At 37.4% G+C, this 23,184-nt stretch overlaps 1 pseudogene; it reads left to right on the top strand.

Annotated features, from left to right (window-relative positions):
• The first annotated feature begins 3,508 nt into the window (after positions 1-3,508).
• Positions 3,509-10,875, top strand: LOC133849936 (large subunit ribosomal RNA; annotated as a pseudogene).
• The last annotated feature ends 12,309 nt before the right edge of the window (positions 10,876-23,184 follow it).

The raw sequence follows: 23,184 nt of genomic DNA, 5'->3' as shown, positions 1-23,184 counted from the left end.
TCTGAGTTTTTGTTTGTAAAAATTGTTAGCTGATATTGGCTCTGTTTCTAAACCAAATATATCGCTAAATTCGGTGCATAAATTAGTTAGTACTGTATTAAACTGTTTAGGAAATCTCAACTGTTTAAAGACTTCTTTGGTTCTATTATCATTTTCTAATGTTGTTGTACAAATGTCATAGTCTTCCAATGATTCGCATTTGATCTTTGCGCCTTCTATTATGGCGTCTTTAGTATTTGTATTTATAATACGAATCAATGCGTTTTCGCTATCGACAATTGTGCTTGCTATTATTATGCCCGGTTGTAGCTCCTGATTTGCTATTACAACCGTTTTTCGCTAGTGAGTAATTTGATTTGTCTAATTACTTCGCATCTAGCTGGCAATAATAATGTGTTGGAATCTAAGTTGTGTAAAATTGGAATGTTTATATGTCTATTGAAGTTATTGGGTCTTATTATGAACCAGTCTTGATTGCTTTGAAATTCTAATATGCAATTGTATTTTTTAATGAAATCTAAACCGATTATGCCATCGCAAGGTACCGGAAAATTCTCAGGTACTACATGAAATTCATGTGGTATTAGAACATCCTGAATGCGTAGGTCAAGATCGATTGCTCCTATAGACTGTATGGTTCCTTCTCCAATACCTGTAATATTTGATATATTACTGAAATTTAAGTTGTTATATTCATTTGCTTTGTCTTTTAGCAATGAAATGTCTGCACCTGTGTCTATTAATAATGTAAGAACTGTGTTTGTTTTGTAGTTTTTTGCTTTAATGAAAATACTCAGATTTAGGTTCAATTTAAACACTTTTACTGCTGATTGCTTAAGGGGGTTTGGCAGTTTTCCGATTGTACGTTACGCACATTTCGGTTGTTATTATCATTTTGATGTTGATTATTATTTTGACTTTGGTTACCCCTTCGGTTACCTCCGCCTCTGTTATTGCCACGGCCGCTTCCGCGACCTCTGTTATTATTGTTGTTACCATTCTGGTTGTAATTATTTCTGCCTCTACCGCGGTAGTTGGCATTATAATTACCTCGTCTATTATTCCCATTGTAGAATAAGACGGTGTTGGCATTGCCGGTCATTTCTGTACTGCAATGTATATATTTTTCCATTGCATCGTTGAATGTACTGAATGTACCTGCTGTTAAGATCATTTTAGTGACTCATTGGCACAGTTTTTGATCATTGCCGATATCGACTCTTTCGTCGCGAATTTGTCGGCATTATCGGCGTCTAATCCGCCGTCTATGTAAGCTGCTTCAAGCTGCTTACGCATGTTGTCTACGTCGGTAGCGTACTGGGACGCGGTTTTGCCTTTTTGTTGGGCATTCATCAACTTGGCTTTTATAACGTCAGGCGATTCGCCTTTTACGTTTGCCTGCAATATGTTAATTATTGCCTGTATAGATGTCGCATGTTTGACTTTATATGTCAGTGGTCCAATAATTTTGTCTTTATGACCTCTACTTTACCAAATGAACTAAGAACTTTTAAGCATTGAGCTTTATGTTCTTCAGTGAGTTTTTCTCTGTTCTTTAATATAAGGTTTTGTAGCGCGTTGTATTGCGTTATCAATACCCTTATGTGATAAATAAGCGTCTGAGTTTTTATCAGAGCGCTTTTGTTGATGCATTTATATGATTTATCAAAAGCATCTCTAATATTGTTTATGGCTTTTGCTAGATTTAGCCATTCCATGTATGTACATTTTAGCGATGTAATCGCACCTGTACCCCTGTGGTATGGTCTGTACTATGATGGTCTGTACTAGGAGGTACGGTCACGTACGATAGTATTTTTTTATATTTTGTCTAAATCGTTGGCTCGACCCATGTAAGTCTTTTCTCAACGATCTCTTATGAAGAAGATATATCTTCAGTACTAAGTTAAAGGCTGATATTATTACTAAAATCAAAAGTAGCAAGTACAGTCCGTCTAAGTGTGGAGTTGTATCCACGACTTCTACTGTATTTACAACATTTGCAGTGTTACCGTCCGCTTTTGACTTGGTGCCCCCCATTGTGAACAAAATTTTAGTTAACGATATAGATAGATCTAGATTAGATAAAAACATAGATATATCTTGAATAATTGACAATTATTATCTTCCTTTGTTTTGTTTATATTAAAACTCTATACCGTTTCCCTAATTAATGAATGAATTCATTATACTCAGTTTACATAAATTGCAAATTAGCAAGTTTACGATGTTTTCTACTTATATTAAGTTTAAGACTGAGTATAATGTGTTAGTTGTGAATATGGGCCCTATTACGTTAGTAATTGTTGTTTTTGTTGTTGCAGCGGAAATCGCATCGGCAACATTAATAATGTTTGGGCGGTTGGGGCTATGGCTTTTAAAAGCAGCTCGCCGCTTTACTTCGCACCGCGAAGTTGAATGTTGATGGCTGCAAGGCGCTCCTTGTAGCGCTGTCGGTCTTCCCGTTGGTTGCCGTCTTCAGAATCTCGGTGTTCAGTCTTCTTAAGCTGAGCAATTTTACTCGGCGGCCACCTCGCTTCTTCTTAGGTGGCTGCTCCTCGCTGCTGTCCTTGCCTTGTATTCTTCTATGGTCAAGGGCTTTGGTCCCGCGGCTGGATCTGCCTCTATTGCCTCTTTAAGTCTTGGCAGGTCCCTTTGCTCGACAGGAGCAGGGTGTTGAAACGTCGGCCTGGTGGTCATTCGCTATTGTAGCTCATCTGCTACTCCTTCGTTGCTATAGTGTGCGGACATGAACACCATAGTTTTATTAACTATTTTTTACTTGACTCGACTACGTTATTTCGTTTTTATGGATTGCCCGACTTTTGTTTGTTTCATTTTTTTAACTTATGATTTGTGTATTGTGTGTTTTCATCATTTCACTGCAGCAAGACAATTGTTGAATTGATAAACGTTTATATCATTATTTGTCTTTTGATTATATCGCCATTATTTTTGGGTTGTTTTGTTTTAAAAAAAACTATCCGAAGAGTCTTAGCTCTTTTGTCACGGTCGCCATGTGATAAAAATGTTTTAAATTCGTAGCCAAGGAAAATAGTTGCAGCACGTCAGTGCTGATCTGTTGTCAAACTGTGAATGTTCCTTTATTCAAATAATTCGGTTGGCTTAGCCTAAGTACATAATAGTGAAATGCCACTGCGTAGAAGAGCAGCTACATATATATATCTTATATACTATGTTCTGGAGAGAGAGTTTTATGGGCATATACATATATACAGATGTTGTAAGTGGTCAGCATGGGAATGATGACATAACTTGAATGCTGTCTTAGAGTGCAGCAGAAGTAGGTGATCGTATTTCGCGTCCACTTGAGTTTGTTTATTTATGCAATACAACTCGGTGTTGCTGCTTAGCTATTGGTACAGTGTACCCTCGATATATGCACATACTACAATGATATAAAGAATAATTTTGTGAATATTATGGACCTTCAAAAAAGATAGTATATTTCAAAATAGGCAGAGAATTGTCTATAAGTGTAATTAAACAACCTCAACTCATATGGGACTACCCCCTGAATTTAAGCATATTAATTAGGGAGGAAAAGAAACTAACAAGGATTTTCTTAGTAGCGGAGAGCGAAAAGAAGTCAGTTCAGCACTAAGTCACTTTGTCTATATGGCAAATGTGAGATGCAGTGTATGGAACGTCAATATTCTAGTATGAGAAATTAACGATTTAAGTCCTTCTTAAATGAGGCCATTTACCCATAGAGGGTGCCAGGCCCGTATAACGTTAATGATTATTAGATGATGTTTCCAAAGAGTCGTGTTGCTTGATAGTGCAGCACTAAGTGGGTGGTAAACTCCATCTAAAACTAAATATAACCATGAGACCGATAGTAAACAAGTACCGTGAGGGAAAGTTGAAAAGAACTCTGAATAGAGAGTTAAATAGTACGTGAAACTGCTTAGTGGTTAAGCCCGATGAACCTGAATATCCGTTATGGAAAATTCATCATTAGAATTGTAATATTTAATCAATATTATAACGATAGTGTGCATTTTTTCCATATAAGGACATTGTAATCTATTAGCATGTATGGAATTTATCAAACAATTTTGATAAGAGTTTATTTAAATTAGAGTGCTTGCATTTTAACATAAAATAAATTTCAAAAATTTGATAAAGTGCTGATAGATTATATGAGTACAGTGCGTTAATTTTTCGGAATTATATAATGGCATGATTATCATTGATTTTTATGTTTATTATAAGCACTTGTATGATTAACAATGCGAAAGATTCAGGATACCTTCGGGACCCGTCTTGAAACACGGACCAAGGAGTCTAACATATGTGCAAGTTATTGGGATATAAACCTAATAGCGTAATTAACTTGACTATTATTGGGATTAGTTTTTAACTATTTATAGTTAATTAACGCAATCCCGGGGCGTTCTATATAGTTATGTATAATAATATTTATATTATTTATGCCTCTAACTGGAACGTACCTTGAGCATATATGCTGTGACCCGAAAGATGGTGAACTATACTTGATCAGGTTGAAGTCAGGGGAAACCCTGATGGAAGACCGAAACAGTTCTGACGTGCAAATCGATTGTCAGAATTGAGTATAGGGGCGAAAGACCAATCGAACCATCTAGTAGCTGGTTCCTTCCGAAGTTTCCCTCAGGATAGCTGGTGCATTTAACTGTTGTATAAAATAATCTTATCTGGTAAAGCGAATGATTAGAGGCCTTAGGGTCGAAACGATCTTAACCTATTCTCAAACTTTAAATGGGTAAGAACCTTAACTTTCTTGATATGAAGTTTAAGGTTATGATATAATGTGCCCAGTGGGCCACTTTTGGTAAGCAGAACTGGCGCTGTGGGATGAACCAAACGTAATGTTACGGTGCCCAAATTAACAACTCATTCAGAAACCATGAAAGGCGTTGGTTGCTTAAAACAGCAGGACGGTGATCATGGAAGTCGAAATCCGCTAAGGAGTGTGTAACAACTCACCTGCCGAAGCAACTAGCCCTTAAAATGGATGGCGCTTAAGTTGTATACCTATACATTACCGCTAAAGTAGATGATTTATATTACTTGTAATATAAATTTTGAAACTTTAGTGAGTAGGAAGGTACAATGGTGTGCTTAGAAGTGTTTGGCGTAAGCCTGCATGGAGCCGTCATTGGTACAGATCTTGGTGGTAGTAGCAAATAATCGAATGAGACCTTGGAGGACTGAAGTGGAGAAGGGTTTCGTGTGAACAGTGGTTGATCACGAGTTAGTCGGTCCTAAGTTCAAGGCGAAAGCCGAAAATTTTCAAGTAAAAAAGTAACTAAAATTTAAATTTTATCATAATTAAAAAACTTGAATAATTTTGAACGAAAGGGAATACGGTTCCAATTCCGTAACCTGTTGAGTATCCGTTTGTTATTAAATATGGGCCTCGTGCTCATCCTGGCAACAGGAACCACCATAAAGAAGCCGTCGAGAGATATCGGAAGAGTTTTCTTTTCTGTTTTATAGCCGTACTACCATGGAAGTCTTTCGCAGAGAGATATGGTAGATGGGCTAGAAGAGCATGACGTATACTGTTGTGTCGATATTTTCTCCTCGGATCTTGAAAATTTATGGTGGGGACACGCAAACTTCTCAACAGGCCGTACCAATATCCGCAGCTGGTCTCCAAGGTGAAGAGTCTCTAGTCGATAGAATAATGTAGGTAAGGGAAGTCGGCAAATTAGATCCGTAACTTCGGGATAAGGATTGGCTCTGAAGATTGAGATAGTCGGGCTTGATTGGGAAACAATAACATGGTTTATGTGCTCGTTCTGGGTAAATAGAGTTTCTATCATTTATGATAGTTTCTTGTTCCCCGGATAGTTTAGTTACGTAGCCAATTGTGGAACTTTCTTGCTAAAATTTTTAAGAATACTAGTTGGGCAACCAGTTAGTTCTTTTAAATTATAACGATTATCAATTAACAATCAATTCAGAACTGGCACGGACTTGGGAATCCGACTGTCTAATTAAAACAAAGCATTGTGATGGCCCTAGCGGGTGTTGACACAATGTGATTTCTGCCCAGTGCTCTGAATGTCAAAGTGAAGAAATTCAAGGAGGATCAATGGGTCTGCAGAAGGGGAATAATGGTTCATTTCTCAGCAATGGCAAATGGGCTACCGTCCTTCGTTAGTCAGATCAAGTCGACTCATAGGCAACATGTGCCCCACTAAAATGTGGCCTCCTCGTGGTGTCCTCCGGGTGCTGGACCGATGTAGTTTCGGCAGCAGCGAATATGAGCGGCGAAAGGGGCCATTGGGTTACCACCCCGATGGTCCTGAAAAACTGATGGTGCAAACTCTAATAACATGCCTCGGATAGCTGAAAGTTATTCAGTGAATTCTCCTACGGCATCCGTAGGAGCCCATCAGGGAAGGAACGTAGATGCTAATCCAGTTGTTGGACATCTATGTGTGGAATGCGGCCGATATTTTGGAATAAAGACCGGTTTAGGTGTCCACATGTCGCGTCAGCACAAAGACAGGCTTGATGAGCTTCGTACGCGTGTTGACGTGAAAACCAGGTGGTGTGAGGAAGAATTGGCCATGATGGCGAGGAAGGAACTTGAGCTCATAGCAAATGGCGAGAGGTTCATTAATAAAAAGCTGGCGTTGCATTTTCCAGAACGCAGTGTCGATGCTATTAAAAAGTGTCGACAGAGGGATAATTATAAGGCAAAAATCGAGCAGCTAAGAGGGCAAGCGGCTCTTATCCCCGAAATTAATGAACCACAAACCACTACGCGCCGCCCTAGTATAAGTGGGCTTGAGTCTTCTTCTTCAATGTCAGAGTCGGTTCCAATCACACCATCGATACATTCGGACGACGTCCTCATGCGGATACTGCGGGGCTTCGGCCCTGTGGGATGTAATCGATCGTGGAGAGTCGAGGTTCTGCAATCTATCGTTGATGGAGCGCAGACTTCGGGCAAAGAAGCAACTCTCCAGTGTTTGTCTAACTATCTCCTGAAATTTTTCCGAATCGAAACGAAGGTCCGGTTTCGGCGAGAGTCTTTCCTGAGCCTCGCAATAGGAGACAAAATAGAAGGCAGCAGTTCGCTAGGGTTCAGCGCAACTGGGACAAACATAAAGGTCGATGCATCGGATCCCTGCTAGCAGGACCCGACGAGTCGGTAATGCCAAACCAAGAGATTATGGAACCATACTGGAGAGAAGTCATGACACAGCAGAGCCTTTCCTCTTGCAATAGCACCGTGCCCCATATGGGACACTTGCTTGAGGGGGTATGGTCACCTATTACGTCTAGGGACCTGCAATTGCATCAAGTGCCATTGAATTCTTCTCCCGGACCGGACGGAATATCTCCAAGAACTGCCAGGAGTATTCCCAGTGGTGTTATGCTTCGCATAATGAACCTTATTCTCTGGTGCGGCAAACTACCCACACTCTTCCGAATGGCTCGAACCGTTTTCATCCCGAAGACGGTAAGAGCATCCCGACCAGAAGACTTCCGTCCGATATCGGTGCCTTCTGTCATAGTTAGACAACTCAATGCCATCTTGGCATCTCGATTGGCCTCATCAGTCGATTGGGATCCGCGTCAGCGGGGGTTTCTTCCTACTGACGGTTGCGCCGATAACGCGACAATAGTTGACTTAATCCTGAGGGACCACCATAGACGTCATGCGTCGTGTTATATCGCGACACTTGATGTCAGCAAAGCGTTTGACTCTGTGTCTCACGCAGCGGTAATTGACACCCTATCCGCGTATGGTGCACCAACGGGTTTTGTTGACTACGTACGTAGCTTGTACTTGGGAGGTGGCACTAGTCTCAATGGTAAAGGCTGGAGATCAGAGGAATTCGTCCCTGCTAGAGGTGTGAAGCAGGGTGACCCTTTGTCTCCACATATGTTCAACTTGGTCATCGACCGGTTGCTCAGGTCTCTACCGGACGAGATTGGTGTCAGTGTCGGAAATGCCAAAACAAACGCTGCAGCGTTCGCAGACGATCTGGTGTTGTTTGCTTCTACACCGAAGGGCCTTCAGGCATTATTGGATACCACGGTCTCCTTTTTGGCGTCCGTTGGGCTGACCCTAAACGCTAATAAGTGTTTTACTGTTAGTGTCAAGGGGCAACCGAAGCAGAAGTGTACTGTGATCGAATCACGGAGCTTTTGTGTAGGTTCGCGCAAGTGTCCAAGCTTGAAGCGTTCTGAGGAATGGAAGTATCTTGGCATCCAGTTCACTGCGGACGGGAGGGCCCGCTACAATCCGACTGAGGACATTGGTCCCAGATTGATATCATATCGCGGTCCCCTGAAGCCACAGCAGAAGTTATTCGCCCTCAGAACTGTCCTCATTCCACAGCTATATCACAAGCTAACCCTTGGTAGTGTGGCAATAGGCGTTTTGCGAAAGTGTGACAGACTGGTACGGTCGGTCGTAAGGAAATGGTTAGATCTTCCTATGGATGTGTCAGTAGCATTCTTCCATGCCCCCCACACAAGTGGGGGTCTCGGTGTTCCCTCAGTTCGAAGGACAGCCCAATGCTGCGCATACAGAGGTTAACGAACATAAAATGGCCCCACCTCGAGCAATCCGAGACAGCCAGTTCGTTCCTTAGTGCGGAAATTCGGAGGGCCCGAGATAGGTGCAAGGCATCGGGAGACGCGGCTCTGGATACACGCCTTTGATCGACTCGTACTGGGCGGATAGGTTGCACTCCTCTGTTGATGGTAGCGGTCTCCGTGAAGCAGGGCGCTATGCTCCGCAACACGGGTGGGTTGTCGCACCCACGCGTTTGTTAACTGGAAAAGCTTATTTGAATGGGATCAAACTGCGGATAAATGCCCTACCCACGCGGTCTCGTACCACGAGGGAAGGCACGAATTGGAGAGGCAGTGTCGTGCAGGATGTGATGCTCCCGAATCACTAAACCACATTCTGCAGAAGTGTCATCGTACGCATGGGAGGCGGGTGGCTAGACACAACAGTGTAGCTAATTATCTCAAGCGGGGACTTGAGACGAGAGGCTACTCTGTCATTGCTGAACCAAGTCTGCAGGAGAGAACAGGATATATAAGCCGGACCTGGTGGGTTTCCGACCAGATCACACGATAGTGATCGACGCTCAGGTAGTGACTGACGGACTTGATCTTGACCAAGCTCATCAGAGTAAGGTTGAGATCTACGACAGACAGGACGTACGAACGGCTCTGGTTCGGGATTATCAGGCACATGAGGACATTAAAATCGTTTCTGCTACGCTAAACTGGAGGGGCATCTGGAGCTATCGGTCGGTAAAACGACTGAGAGCACTGGGAGTCCTTAACGCTGGTGATAGCAATATTATCAGTACCAGGGTGGTAGATGGCGGAGTCTGCGGCTTTAAGACGTTCATGTTCCATACTGGATATCGCCAAGGAGTGGGTTAGCACCGAGGTTTACTTTCCTCATTGAAAGTCAACTACACTGGCCAACATCTATTGTGTACAAAGTAAAGGGAAAACAGTCATATGACGTGCCATCCTTATATGGCATTGTTGTGTGGGCAAATTCATTTCCTACAAAAAAAATAGCCAAATGCCTCGTCATCTAATTAGTGACGCGCATGAATGGATTAACGAGATTCCTACTGTCCCTATCTACTATCTAGCGAAACCACAGCCAAGGGAACGGGCTTGGAATAATTAGCGGGAAAGAAGACCCTTTTGAGCTTGACTCTAATCTGGCAGTGTAAGGAGACATAAGAGGTGTAGAATAAGTGGGAGATATTAAATTTCGGTTTAGTATCGACAATGAAATACCACTACTCTTATTGTTTCCTTACTTACTTGATTAAATGGAACGTGTATCATTTCCTAGCCATTATACGGATATATTTATTATATCTTATGGTATTGGGTTTTGATGCAAGCTTCTTGATCAAAGTATCACGAGTTTGTTATATAATCGCAAACAAATTCATTAATGAGAGAGTGCATTTATGTATTCTCAAATTAAAAATTTGGTATAACTCCAATTACTCAGGTATGATCCAATTCAAGGACATTGCCAGGTAGGGAGTTTGACTGGGGCGGTACATCTCTCAAATAATAACGGAGGTGTCCCAAGGCCAGCTCAGTGCGGACAGAAACCACACATAGAGCAAAAGGGCAAATGCTGACTTGATCTCGGTGTTCAGTACACACAGGGACAGCAAAAGCTCGGCCTATCGATCCTTTTGGTTTAAAGAGTTTTTAACAAGAGGTGTCAGAAAAGTTACCATAGGGATAACTGGCTTGTGGCGGCCAAGCGTTCATAGCGACGTCGCTTTTGATCCTTCGATGTCGGCTCTTCCTATCATTGTGAAGCAAAATTCACCAAGCGTTGGATTGTTCACCCATGCAAGGGAACGTGAGCTGGGTTTAGACCGTCATGAGACAGGTTAGTTTTACCCTACTAATGACAAAACGTTGTTGCGACAGCATTCCTGCGTAGTACGAGAGGAACCGCAGGTACGGACCAATGGCACAATACTTGTTCGAGCGAACAGTGGTATGACGCTACGTCCGTTGGATTATGCCTGAACGCCTCTAAGGTCGTATCCGTGCTGGACTGCAATGATAAATAAGGGGCAATTTGCATTGTATGGCTTCTAAACCATTAAAAGTTTATTATTCATTTAATAGACGACGATGGATGTGATGCCAATGTTACATATAACATAGTAAATTGGGAGGATCTTCGATCACCTGGTGCCGCGCTAGTTATATATTAAAACATTATTTAATACAATGACAAATAAATAATATATCAATGTGTACAAAATATACTTGTATATTTTAAATATGCATTTATTTAGTATGCGTTAATTATATATATTTATTTGGTAGCCAAAAGGACGCCATCCATATTAGTGGCGAAGATTAAAAAATATATATATCTATGGCAAAAATACTTGCATATTTTAAATATTCATTTATTTATTATGCGTTGGTATATATATTTATTTGGTAGCCAAAAGGACGTCATCATATGTGGCGATAATTTGTTTACAAAATACTTGCATATTTTAAATATGCATTTATTTATTATGCGTTGGTAATATATATTTATTTGTAGCCAAAAATATATCAATGTGTACACGCCATCATATATAGTAGGCGAAAAGTGGCGAAGATTTGTAATTACAAAATACTTGCATATTTTAAATATGCATTTATTTATTATGCGTTGGTAATATATATTTATTTGGTAGCCAAAAGGACGCCATCATATTAGTGGCGAAAATTTGTTTACAAAATACTTGCATATTTTAAATATGCATTTATTTATTATGCGTTGGTAATATATATTTATTTGGTAGCCAAAAGGACGCCATCATATTAGTGGCGAAAATTAAGAATATGCATAGTATATCTATGTGTACAAAATACTTGCATATTTTAAATATGCATTTATTTATTATGCGTTGGTAATATATATTTATTTGGTAGCCAAAAGGACGCCATCATATTAGTGGCGAAAATTAAGAATATGCATAGTATATCTATGTGTACAAAATACTTGCATATTTTAAATATGCATTTATTTATTATGCGTTGGTAATATATATTTATTTGGTAGCCAAAAGGACGCCATCATATTAGTGGCGAAAATTTGTTTACAAAATACTTGCGTATTTTAAATATGCATTTATTTATTATGCGTTGGTAATATATATTTATTTGGTAGCAAAAAGGACGCCATCATATTAGTGGCGAAAATTAAGAATATGCATAGTATATCTATGTGTACAAAATACTTGCATATTTTAAATATGCATTTATTTAGTATGTGTTAGTTATACATATTTATTTGGTAGCAAAAGGACGGCATCATATTAGTGGCGAAAATTAAAAATATACATGATATATATGTATCTATGTGTACAGAATACTTGCGTATTTTAAGTATGCATTTAATATGTTTAGTAGCAAAAGAACGCCATCATATTGGTGGCGCAAATTAAGACATGAAAAACTTATAAGTTCAATTTTGACAAAAAATTTCAACATATGAAAATTGAATGAAAAACTTTTTAAATAGCATTTTATACTGTTTATTAATATAATGAGATAAGATTTTGAATTTAACTTGAGAAAAATTTTTTTGGACTTGGTGAATTTTTTATTGAACTGCAGCCAAATGATATGAGGTTCTACCGAGATATGAGTTCAACATTGACAAAAAATTTCAACATGTCAAAATTGAATGAAAAACTTTTTAAATAGCATTTTATACAGTTTATTAATATAATGAGATAAGATTTTGAATTTAACTTGAGAAAAAATTTTTTGGACTTGGTGAATTTTTATTGAACTGCAGCCATATGATATGAGGTTCTAGCGAAATATGACAAAAACAAAAATTTCAACATATGAAAATTGAAGAAAAACTTTTCAAATAGCATTTTATACAGTTTATTAATATAATGAGATAAGATTTTGAATTTAACTTGAGAAAAAATTTTTTGGACTTGGTGAATTTTTATTGAACTGCAGCCAAATGATATGAGGTTCTACCGAGATATGAGTTCAACATTGACAAAAATTTCAACATGTCAAAATAGAATAAAAACTTTTAAATAGCATGTTATACAGTTTATTAATATAATGAGATAAGATTTTGAATTTAACTTGAGAAAAATTTTTTTGGACTTGGTGAATTTTTATTGAAATGCAGCCATATGATATGAGGTTCTACCGAGATATGAGTTCAACATTGACAAAAATTTCAACATGTGAAAATTGAATGAAAAACTTTTAAATAGCATTTTATACAGTTTATTAATATAATGAGATAAGATTTTGAATTTAACTTGAGAAAAATTTTTTTGGACTTGGTGAATTTTTATTGAACTGCAGCCATATGATATGAGGTTCTACCGAGATATGAGTTCAACATTGACAAAAAATTTCAACATGTCAAAATTGAATGAAAAACTTTTAAATAGCATTTAATACAGTTTATTAATATAATGAGATAAGATTTTGAATTTAACTTGAGAAAAATTTTTTTTGGACTTGGTGAATTTTTTATTGAACTGCAGCCATATGATATGAGGTTCTACCGAGATATGAGTTCAACATTGACAAAAAATTTCAACATGTGAAAATTTAATGAAAAACTTTTAAATAGCATTTTATACAGTTTATTAATATAATGAGATAAGATTTTGAATTTAACTTGAGAAAAATTTTTTTGGACTTGGTGAATTTTTATTGAACTGCAGCCATATGATATGAGGTTCTAGCGAAATATGACAAAAATTTCAACATATGAAAATTGAAGAAAAAACTTTTCAAATAGCATTTTATACAGTTTATTAATATAATGAGATAAGATTTTGAATTTAACTTGAGAAAAAATTTTTTTGGACTTGGTGAATTTTTTATTGAACTGCAGCCAAATGATATGAGGTTCTACCGAGATATGAGTTCAACATTGACAAAAAATTTCAACATGTCAAAATAGAATAAAAACTTTTAAATAGCATGTTATACAGTTTATTAATATAATGAGATAAGATTTTGAATTTAACTTGAGAAAAATTTTTTTTGGACTTGGTGAATTTTTTATTGAACTGCAGCCATATGATATGAGGTTCTACCGAGATATGAGTTCAACATTGACAAAAATTTCAACATGTGAAAATTGAATGAAAAACTTTTAAATAGCATTTTATACAGTTTATTAATATAATGAGATAAGATTTTGAATTTAACTTGAGAAAAAATTTTTTTGGACTTGGTGAATTTTTTATTGAACTGCAGCCATATGATATGAGGTTCTACCGAGATATGAGTTCAACATTGACAAAAAATTTCAACATGTGAAAATTTAATGAAAAACTTTTAAATAGCATTTTATACAGTTTATTAATATAATGAGATAAGATTTTGAATTTAACTTGAGAAAAAATTTTTTTGGACTTGGTGAATTTTTTATTGAACTGCAGCCATATGATATGAGGTTCTAGCGAAATATGACAAAAAATTTCAACATATGAAAATTGAAGAAAAAACTTTTCAAATAGCATTTTATACAGTTTATTAATATAATGAGATAAGATTTTGAATTTAACTTGAGAAAAAATTTTTGGACTTGGTGAATTTTTTATTGAACTGCAGCCATATGATATGAGGTTCTACCGAGATATGAGTTCAACATTGACAAAAATTTCAACATGTGAAAATTGAATGAAAAACTTTTTAAATAGCATGTTATACAGTTTATTAATATAATGAGATAAGATTTTGAATTTAACTTGAGAAAAAATTTTTTTGGACTTGGTGAATTTTTTATTGAACTGCAGCCATATGATATGAGGTTCTACCGAGATATGAGTTCAACATTGACAAAAAATTTCAACATGTGAAAATTGAATGAAAAACTTTTAAATAGCATTTTATACAGTTTATTAATATAATGAGATAAGATTTTGAATTTAACTTGAGAAAAATTTTTTTGGACTTGGTGAATTTTTATTGAACTGCAGCCATATGATATGAGGTTCTAGGAAATATGACAAAAAATTTCGACATAGAATTGAAAAAAACTTTTTAAATAGCATGTTATACAGTTTATTAATATAATGAGATAAGATTTTGAATTTAACTTGAGAAAAATTTTTTGGACTTGGTGAATTTTTATTGAACTGCAGCCATATGATATGAGGTTCTACCGAGATATGAGTTCAACATTGACAAAAAATTTCAACATGTGAAAATTGAATGAAAAACTTTTTAAATAGCATGTTATACAGTTTATTAATATAATGAGATAAGATTTTGAATTTAACTTGAGAAAAAATTTTTTTGGACTTGGTGAATTTTTATTGAACTGCAGCCATATGATATGAGGTTCTACCGAGATATGAGTTCAACATTGACAAAAATTTCAACATGTGAAAATTGAATGAAAAACTTTTAAATAGCATTTTATACAGTTTATTAATATAATGAGATAAGATTTTGAATTTAACTTGAGAAAAAATTTTTTTGGACTTGGTGAATTTTTTATTGAACTGCAGCCATATGATATGAGGTTCTACCGAGATATGAGTTCAACATTGGCAAAAAATTTCAACATGTGAAAATTGAATGAAAAACTTTTTAAATAGCATTTAATACAGTTTATTAATATACTAAGATAAGAATTCGAGTTAAACTTGAGAAAACATTTTTTTGGACTTGGTGAATTTTTTATTGAACTGACATATCATTTCAACTTTGACAAAAATTTTAAACAATGTTAAACAATTTACGATTGTACTTGTATTTAATACAAATTATTGATGATAATATAATGAAGTTTTGCTGTTGTATTATTAAATTAGTGCCACATAAAGATACATTAGGTGGTGGACCTTAGTAAAATGAGCTGGTTGTAGAAAACGTGTCACAAAACCTATATAGGGGTGGTGATGTCGAGCAGGCATGTCATATGAGAAAAATTTCACAAGTGAAATATATATGACTATGTATATGGAGTGAGTCTTGCCGGCATGTCATATATAAATAATATATGAAAACAATCATATAGAAGGCAATATGATTAAAAAAGTTAAAAATAATGAAGTTTTACTGTTGCATTATTAAATTAGTGCAACATAAAGATACATTTGATGGTAGACCTTAGTAAAATGAGCTGGTTGTAGAAAACGTGTCACAAAACCTATATAGGGGTGGTGAGGTCGGGCAGGCATGTCATATGAGAAAAATTTCACAAGTGAAATATATATGACTATGTATATGGAGTGAGTCTTGCCGGCATGTCATATATAAATAATATATGAAAATAATCATATAGAAGGCAATATGATTAAAAAGTTAAAAATAATGAAGTTTTACTGTTGCATTATTAAATTAGTGCAACATAAAGATACATTAGATGGTAGACCTTAGTAAAATGAGCTGGTTGTAGAAAACGTGTCACAAAACCTATATAGGGGTGGTGGTGAGGTCGGCAGGCATGTCATATGAGAAAAATTTCACAAAAATTATATGACTATGTATATGGAGTGAGTCTTGCCAGCAATAATCATATAGAAGGCAATATGATTAAAAAAGTTAAAAATAATGAAGTTTTAATGTTGTATTATTAAATTAGTGCAACAAAGAGATACGTTAGATGGTAATACTAAATAAAATAAAAGCATTGCAGAAAACGTGTCACAAAACCTCTATAGGGGTGGTGAGGTCGGGCAGGCATGTCATATGAGAAAAATTTCACAAGTGAAATATATATGACTATGTATATGGAGTGAGTCTTGCCGGCATAAGTCATATATAAATAATATATGAAAATAATCATATAGAAGGCAATATGATTATACAAGTTAAAAATAATGAAGTTTTGCTGTTGTATTATTAAATTAGTGCAACATAAAAGATACATTAGATGGTAGACCTTAGTAAAATGAGCTGGTTGTAGAAAACGTGTCACAAAACCTATATAGGGGTGGTGATGTCGAGCAGGCATGTCATATGAGAAAAATTTCACAAGTGAAATATATATGACTATGTATATGGAGTGAGTCTTGCCGGCATGTCATATATAAATAATATATGAAAATAATCATATAGAAGGCAATATGATTAAAAAAGTTAAAATAATGAAGTTTTACTGTTGTATTATTAAATTAGTGCAACATAAAAGATACATTAGATGGTAATACCTTAGTAAAATGAGCTGGTTGTAGAAAACGTGTCACAAAACCTATATAGGGGTGGTGAGGTCGGGCAGGCATGTCATATGAGAAAAATTTCACAAGTGAAATATATATGACTATGTATATGGAGTGAGTCTTGCCGGCATAAGTCATATATAAATAATAATATATGAAAATAATCATATAGAAGGCAATATGATTAAAAAGTTAAAAATAATGAAGTTTTACTGTTGTATTATTAAATTAGTGCAACAAAAAGATACGTTAGATGGTAATACTAAATAAAATAAAAGCATTGCAGAAAACGTGTCACAAAACCTTTATAGGGGTGGTGAGGTCGGGCAGGCATGTCATATGAGAACAATTTCACAAGTGAAATATATATGACTATGTATATGGAGTGAGTCTTGCCGGCATAAGTCATATATAAATAATATATGAAAATAATCATATAGAAGGCAATATGATTATACAAGTTAAAAATAATGAAGTTTTGCTGTTGTATTATTAAATTAGTGCAACATAAAGATACATTAGATGGTAGACCTTAGTAAAATGAAAAGGCTGGTTGTAGAAAACGTGTCACAAAACCTATATAGGGGGTGGTGATGTCGAGCAGGCATGTCATATGAGAAAAATTTCACAAGTGAAATATATATGACTATGTATATGGAGTGAGTCTTGCCGGCATAAGTCATATATAAATAATATATGAAAATAATCATATAGAAGGCAATATGATTAAAAAAGTTAAAAATAATGAAGTTTTACTGTTGTATTATTAATACTAAAATACTAAAATAAAAGCATTGTAGAAAACGTGTCACAAAACCTATACATTTTTTTTTTTTTTCGTCAATAATTATTTATTTAAAATCTGTCTGTACGGACAATAATTAAATTTTTGAGAGCAGCCTTGTCGATTAAATTCTCACAAGAGATGGTTGGTAGGGTTCTGGAGGGCTAATCATCATTCTCCATGGGCAGGTCGAGGGGGTGTTTTCTTTTAAGTCTTCTGACGGTTTGGCTGTTGTCCAAGATGTTGATGGCCAATGTGTTTGGGTGGTTATGGAGCCTGTTGATGTAATTTGTGCTCACTTTTCGAATCGACGGAAATGTTAGCTACGCCAATACAGCAAGAAACGCTGCCGCACAAGATAACATCCTACACCCCAACGCCAACTTAATCCCACCAAGCAATTCACTGGACGCGGCAATATGGCCAGAATGGAGGCCATGTTTGAGCGCATGATGGAAAAGGTCATGAGTCAAATGACCCAAATGCTTTACTAACGTTTGCAAATCATTATGCAAACGGGATTAAACATATAACGATCTGGAACGCTAACGGCCTGATTAAAAGCCGGCCAGAGGTTGGAACACTTTAGCCACACACACAACACAGACATACTCCTCATCTCCGAAACTCACTTCTCCAATAGATCATACCTCCGACTTCACGGGTATGACGTCATCCACGCTGACCACCCCAGCGGCAGAGCTCATGGCGGAGCGGCAATTATTATTAAAGCGGGCATAAAGTACAACGAGCTGTGTACCTTAGAGGAAGACTGGGTACAATGTGCCAAAGTTCAATCTGCCCAGCCCACTAGGCGACCTTACACAGTCGCCGCGGTCTACCACCTCCCCAGACACAGAGAGTATTAGAAAGGCATTTTGATCTGCTGCTGAGCAGTCTGGGTAACAGATTTCTAATTGGGGGCGATTTCAACGCAAAGCACCGATGGTGGGGATGCCGAGTCAGCAACCCTAAAGGGAAGCGCACTACTTAGGTGCATCCAGCGCAGGAGCATCGTATGCCACACCACAGGAGAGCCCACCTACTGGCCAACAGATCCGACCAAAATTCCCGACACCCTGGACATGGCCCTCTCCAAAGGATTTGATAGTGCCAAAGTCTCGTGCTCTTCTAACGCGGACCTTTTCTCCTGAGCACAGCGCAGTGGAACTGCGGCTGAACCTCCCCTGCACTGAGAAAAGCTGCACATCCCAGGATGATCAAGAGGAGCACGAGACTGCAATCCTAAAGCCTGGCTAACGGAAAAATGTCAACCCAGTGCAAGATCTTACCTCCACCGAGCAAGTGGACAACGCCATCAACGAGCTCACATAACACATGCACAACGCCGCAGCACATGCTTCCCCCAGAGCCCCGATCTCTCCTAGACTACCAACGAGGGTCCTACACCTTTGGTCTTCAGAGATCGCCTCGCTAGTAGCTGAGAAGAGCAGGTTGCGACGAGTATGGTTCCTATCCAGAGAAAATCCTAGAGATAAAAGGGTATTTAACAGAGCCGCAAAGCAGCTTAAGGATAAGCTCTAAAAGCTCAGGCAGAGCTCGTTTGAGGAGTTCCTGGCCAATGTTGAGCCTGGAGACCCACAGCACAACCTTTGGCAGGTCACTCGTCACATAAAACGACCTACTAAGAGAGTTGCTCCAGTCCAGCGTGCTAGTGGCGCCTGGTGCCGCACAGAGCAAGAAAGAGCTGAAGCTTTTGTGGAGCACCTCAGCGAAGCCTTCAAGCCGATAATAAGATGCACCTGCCTGGATATCTCAGCTACGCATCGTGCCCTACAACTATTAGATGAAAACACCAACAACAACCAAGAAGAGCTAGCTATGGTCTCGGTGGATGAGGTCAAACTTGAGATCGAGGGACTCAAGACGAATAAATCGCCGGGCGCTGATGGCATTGAAGCACTGGCTGCTAAGCTTCTTCCCCTCCCTGCCTACAACTCCTCGCCAACATATACAACAGGTGCGCTTCAGCTAGGACATTTTCCAACCATCTGGAAACGAGCAGAGGTAATTCTTATACCTAAACCTGGCAAACCTGAAGCCAATCTTGGCTCTTATCGTCCGATAAGTTTGCTGTCGATACTCTCCAAAATACTCGAAAGAGTATTTTTGCGCAAAGTATTGCCAGTGCTGGAAAAAGCTGGGTTGATTCCGGATCACCAGTTTGGCTTCAGGCGTTCTCACTCCACCCCGGAACAATGCCACCGTTTTAGTCAGAGTGATATTGGACGCATTCGAGGAGAAGAACTACTGCTGCGCCGTAATGCTTGACGTGAAGCAAGCTTTCGACAGAGTCTGGCACCCAGGGCTACTGCTTAAGCTTAAGAGAAACCTGCCTCAACCCCATTACGCATTTCTGCAATCTTACCTCGACAACAGAAGCTTTTATGTCAGATGCGGAGATGCGCGATCTACCACAAAAGGTATCGAAGCCGGTGTACCACAAGGCAGCGTCCTGGGCCCTCTATTGTACACGTTGTACACAGCGGACATGCCTACATTTTTCAACGAGAACCTATTGTGGTTGCCACATACGCCGATGACACAGCCTTCCTTGCCACAGCACGAACCCACAGGATGCGTCGGAAATTATACAAAATCAGCTAAACACCATCGAGCCCTGGCTAAGGAGGTGGAACATCTCGGTAAACCCTGAAAAGTCCACGCAAACCACATTTGCACTCCCGCGGCGGCAACGGCCCGCCTGTCAGTCTTAATGGGGATAATATTCCCGAAAATCCACGCCCAAATACCTGGGCATGACGCTCGACAGGCGGTTAACATAACGCACACACATCCTAAGGAAGAGAAACAGGCTGAAGAGAGCTGAAGCAATTCCAATGGCTCATTGGAAGACGCTCGAAGCTTAAAAGCAAACTTAAACTGCTCGTCTACAAAACCATCATTAAGCCAATCTGGACTTATGGCATCCAGCTGGGGCACTGCTGCCTGCCGAATAAACTGCAGGAACATCAAAGGCTGCAGAACAAGGCTCTGAGAATAGTCTCGAACGCTCATCCTTACCATGACAACAGCACCATCCACGAGGTACTCAGGGTTCCCTGGGTAAAAGATGAAATTCGAAAAGTGAGCACAAATTACATCAACAGGCTCCATAACCACCCAAACACATTGGCCATCAACATCTTGGACAACAGCCAAACCGTCAGAAGACTTAAAAGAAAACACCCCTCGACCTGCCCATGGAGAATTTTTTTTTTTTTTTAAAACAAAAAAAGGGGTTTTTTAATTTTTTTTTAAAGGGGGAAAAATTGGGGGTTTGGGTAACCTGGGGAAAAAAAAAAAAAAAAAAGGGGGGGGGGGGGGAAAGGGGGGTTTTTTTTTTTTTAAAGGGAAGTTTTGGGGGAAAAAAGGGGAAAAAATTAAAAAAAAATTTTTTTTTAAAATTTAAAAAAGGGGGAAAAAAGGAAATTTAAAAATAATTTTTTTAAAAGGGGGTTTTTTAAAAAAAAAAAAAAGGGGGGGGAAAAAGGTTTTTTTGGGTTTTGGTTTTTTTTGGGGGGGGAAATGGGTTTGGGGAAAATTTTGGTTTTTTTTTTTTGGGGCCGGGAAAAAAGGGTTTTAAATTTTTGGGGTTTTTTGGGGGGGAAAAAAAAAGGGGGGGGGTTTTTTCTTTTTAAGGAAAAGGGGGAAAATTTTTTTTAAAAAAAATTTTTTTTCCCAAAATTAAATTTTTTTTTTTTTTTTAAAAAAATTTGGAAAAATTTTTTTTTAAAATTTTTCCCCAATTCTTTTAAAAAAAAAATTTCAAAAAAATTTTGGGGGAAAAAATTTTTTTAAAAAAAAAACCCCCTTTTTTTTTTTAAAAAAATTTAAAAAAAAAAATTTTGGGGGGGGGGTTTTGGTTTTTTGGGGGGTTTGGGGGAAAAGGGGGTTAAAAAAAAAAGGTGGCCCCTTTTTTTAAAATTATTTGGGGTTTTAAGGGGGGGAAAAAAAGGGGGGCCAAAATTTAAAACCTTTTAAAATTTGGGGGGGGATTTTTTTTTTGGGGTTTTAAAAAGTTAAAATAATGAAGTTTTACTGTTGCATTATTAAATTAGTGCAACATAAAGATGCATTAGATGGTAGACCTTAGTAAAATGAGCTGGTTGTAGAAAACGTGTCACAAAACCTATATAGGGGTGGTGAGGTCGGGCGAGGCATGTCATATGAGAAAAATTTCACAAGTGAAATATATATGACTATGTATATGGAGTGAGTCTTGCCGGCATGTCATATATAAATAATATATGAAAATAATCATATAGAAGGCAATATGATTAAAAAGTTAAAAATAATGAAGTTTTAATGTTGTATTATTAAATTAGTGCAACAAAAAGATACGTTAGATGGTAATACTAAATAAAATAAAAGCATTGCAGAAAACGTGTCACAAAACCTCTATAGGTGGTGAGGTCGGGCAGGCATGTCATATGAGAAAAATTTCTACAAGTGAAATATATATGACTATGTATATGGAGTGAGTCTTGCCGGCATAAGTCATATATAAATAATATATGAAAATAATCATATAGAAGGCAATATGATTAAAAAGTTAAAAATAATGAAGTTTTACTGTTGTATTATTAAAAGCATTGCAGAAAACGTGTCACAAAACCTTTATAGGGGTGGTGAGGTCGGGCAGGTATATCATATGAAAAAAATTTCACAAGTGAAATATATATGACTATGTATATGGAGTGAGTCTTGCCGGCATAAGTCATATATAAATAATATATGAATATAATCATATAGAAGGCAATATGATTATACAAGTTAAAAATAATGAAGTTTTGCTGTTGTATTATTAAATTAGTGCAACATAAAGATACATTAGATGGTAGACCTTAGTAAAATGAGCTGGTTGTAGAAAACGTGTCACAAAACCTATATAGGGGTGGTGATGTCGAGCAGGCATGTCATATGAGAAAAATTTCACAAGTGAAATATATATGACTATGTATATGGAGTGAGTCTTGTCGGCATAAGTCATATATAAATAATATATGAAAATAATAATCATATAGAAGGCAATATGATTAAAAAAGTTAAAAATAATGAAGTTTTACTGTTGTATTATTAAATTAGTGCAACAAAAAGATACGTTGGATGGCAATACTAAATAAAATAAAAGCATTGTAGAAAACGTGTCACAAAACCTATACATTTTTTTTTTTCGTCAATAATTATTTATTTAAAATCTGTCTGTACGGACAATAATTAAATTTTTTGAGGCAGCCTTGTCGATTAAATTCTCACAAGAGATGGTTGGTAGGGTTCTGGAGGGCTAATCATCATTCTCCATGGGCAGGTCGAGGGGGTGTTTTCTTTTAAGTCTTCTGACGGTTTGGCTGTTGTCCAAGATGTTGATGGCCAATGTGTTTGGGTGGTTATGGAGCCTGTTGATGTAATTTGTGCTCACTTTTCGAATTTCATCTTTTACCCAGGGAACCCTGAGTACCTCGTGGATGGTGCTGTTGTCATGGTAAGGATGAGCGTTCGAGACCATTCTCAGAGCCTTGTTCTGCAGCCTTTGGATGTTCCTGCAGTTTGATTTGCAGGCAGTGCCCCACAGCTGGATGCCATAAGTCCAGATTGGCTTAATGATGGTTTTGTAGACGAGCAGTTTAAGTTTGCTTTTAAGCTTCGAGCGTCTTCCAATGA

Source organism: Drosophila sulfurigaster, unplaced genomic scaffold (genome assembly GCF_023558435.1).
Source record: "Drosophila sulfurigaster albostrigata strain 15112-1811.04 unplaced genomic scaffold, ASM2355843v2 ctg48_pilon, whole genome shotgun sequence".
In the NCBI taxonomy this organism is placed as follows: domain Eukaryota; kingdom Metazoa; phylum Arthropoda; class Insecta; order Diptera; family Drosophilidae; genus Drosophila; species Drosophila sulfurigaster.
Note: the sequence above shows the minus strand (reverse complement) of the source record. Positions and strands in the feature narration are given on the sequence as shown.